Raw genomic sequence first — 2,164 nt, forward strand, 5'->3', positions numbered from 1 at the left:
TCCCGGTTTTAAAAAACTGTCAGCCGGCATAGGCTGACCCCCCTCCCTCCGACCACCCCCCCCCCCTGACCACCCCCCCTTCTCTCCCCTCAAGAACGAGTATAAAAGGACGAGCGCAACGCGAGGGAGCTCAGTATCAGAGTCTCCCAGCCCTGATGAAGCAAACTGCAACGCCTGCGAAACGTCGGCACCACACTGCAAACGGACGCGGCAACCATCCGGAAGCCATGACGACTAAAATAGATGTTTATTATTTATTAAACTAGATACTTTTACATCTGAATAGTTTAACAGTTATTTATTATTTATTAAACTTTTTTTAGAAATTATTTCTGCTTGCTTTTTCCCATTGTTGTTTAATAGCTCCAATAGTACAAAAGTATTCCATAAAAGGATCTCGAACAGTACTTCCACGAAATGTATCATCTTCAATCATAGGAAGTTGTAAGTTTTGAAAATTTTCATTTATATCATTCAGAGGAACGGAATATGTTCTACTTTTTATAGGAAGTGCAAGATCGTTTGTCATTAAAAAGTTATGCAAACAAACTGTAGCTTTAACAATAGAAATCGCATTATGAACAGTTGTTGCTAGTGGTCTTCGAAAAATTCTCCATCTCGAAGTTAAAATACCAAAAGCGCATTCTACTGTTCTTCGAGCACGACTAAGTCGATAGTTGAATACTTTTTTTGTATGTTTAAATTATTTCTTCGTGGATATGGACGTAATATATAGCTGGTTAATGCAAAAGCTTCATCGCCTATTATAATATAAGGTAACTTAGGACCTTTCTCCGAAATTAATCTTGCTTTTGGTATATTTAAACATTTATCCTCTAATCGACGTTTAAGTTCACTACTTTGTAATATACCCCCATCACTTCTTCCTTCAGCACCAATATCAACTACTGTAAAGCAGCAATTCGCATCTGCAACTGCCAAAAGTACAATACTGTGCGTACTTTTATAATTATAAAATGTTGAGCCACTTTTAGGTGGAGCCTGAAACATAAAGTTAAACATATATTTAAAACAAAAATACTTTATTTATAATATACAAATTATACATACTTCAATTTGCACATGTTTTCCGTCAATTGCTCCAATACAGTTTGGAAAATCCCAGAAAAGTTCAAATTCTTTTGCTTTTTCAATCCACATATCTTCTGTTACTTCAGGAAAAACTTTTTCTTTTAAGACATCCCATATTGCTTCACAAGTTTCTGATATAATTTTTGAAACTGTATTTAATCCAACTCGAAAGGCGAAATAAATCGAATGCATTGTGTCACCTGATGCTAAATAGCGCAAACAGATTTGTAATCGCGTAGACGCCGATATTGGAGTTCTTACAACGTGTTGTTTAGTGATTCTTGATTCAAGTAACGCCAATAATTGGTTCAATAATTATTCAGTCATTCGCAAATATTCCAAATATTTTTCAGGATCATTGGTCATTTCTCTAATTAGATTGTTACTATCTCCTTGATAATATCTCCTTTCTTCAGTGAAGATTGGTCGAACCCAAAGTTTTGTTTGGATGTTTTCTTTCTTTTCTTATTTTCTTAAAAAGTGATATAATAAGAACGTTTTACCTAATTGTCTTCTTCGCATTTCTTTAGGCCAACGTAATTGTGTTGTTTTCCATTCATTTACTTTATTTAATAATAATACTTTTCTTATATGAGTCATTCTTTTTTTAGGGTTTTTTCTGTTGAAGTTACGTCTAAATTAATCCTCATCCTCTCTGCAACAAAGAAATATATGCACTAATTATTTTCATTCACGAGTGTAAGTTATACATAAACACTAAAATTCATACTTTTTTTAATTCGGTGATGTCGGAGAAACTGGAGATAGTCACGTATTATTATTGTTATTGGAAATAGGAGTAGGAATATCAATGCCATCCATGTTAAAGTTGTCACTTATTATATAACATCACTTGTTATGAAACCTCGCAAATAAATAAACATGTAAGGAAATAAATGTAAATTCTACCTTTCAAACATTTGCTGACTTCTTGCCACAAGCAGTCCTTTTGTTTCCTTCCTCGCTCTTTGACTGGCATACGAAAATCATATAAAGCAGGTCGCTCTTTTACTGCACTTATTAAATCTTCATCTAATCTTTCTGTATCGTGGGTAATACATTCTTCAATATT

At 33.9% G+C, this 2,164-nt stretch overlaps 1 pseudogene; it reads right to left on the reverse strand.

The window, feature by feature from the left end:
* Positions 1 to 278: 278 nt before the first annotated feature.
* On the reverse strand, positions 279 to 1,741 carry LOC105571120 (annotated as a pseudogene).
* Between the last annotated feature and the right edge of the window lie 423 nt (positions 1,742 to 2,164).

The sequence above is a fragment of the Vollenhovia emeryi genome, unplaced genomic scaffold (assembly GCF_000949405.1).
Source record: "Vollenhovia emeryi isolate VEMERY1.0 unplaced genomic scaffold, V.emery_V1.0 DF941172.1, whole genome shotgun sequence".
Taxonomy (NCBI): domain Eukaryota; kingdom Metazoa; phylum Arthropoda; class Insecta; order Hymenoptera; family Formicidae; genus Vollenhovia; species Vollenhovia emeryi.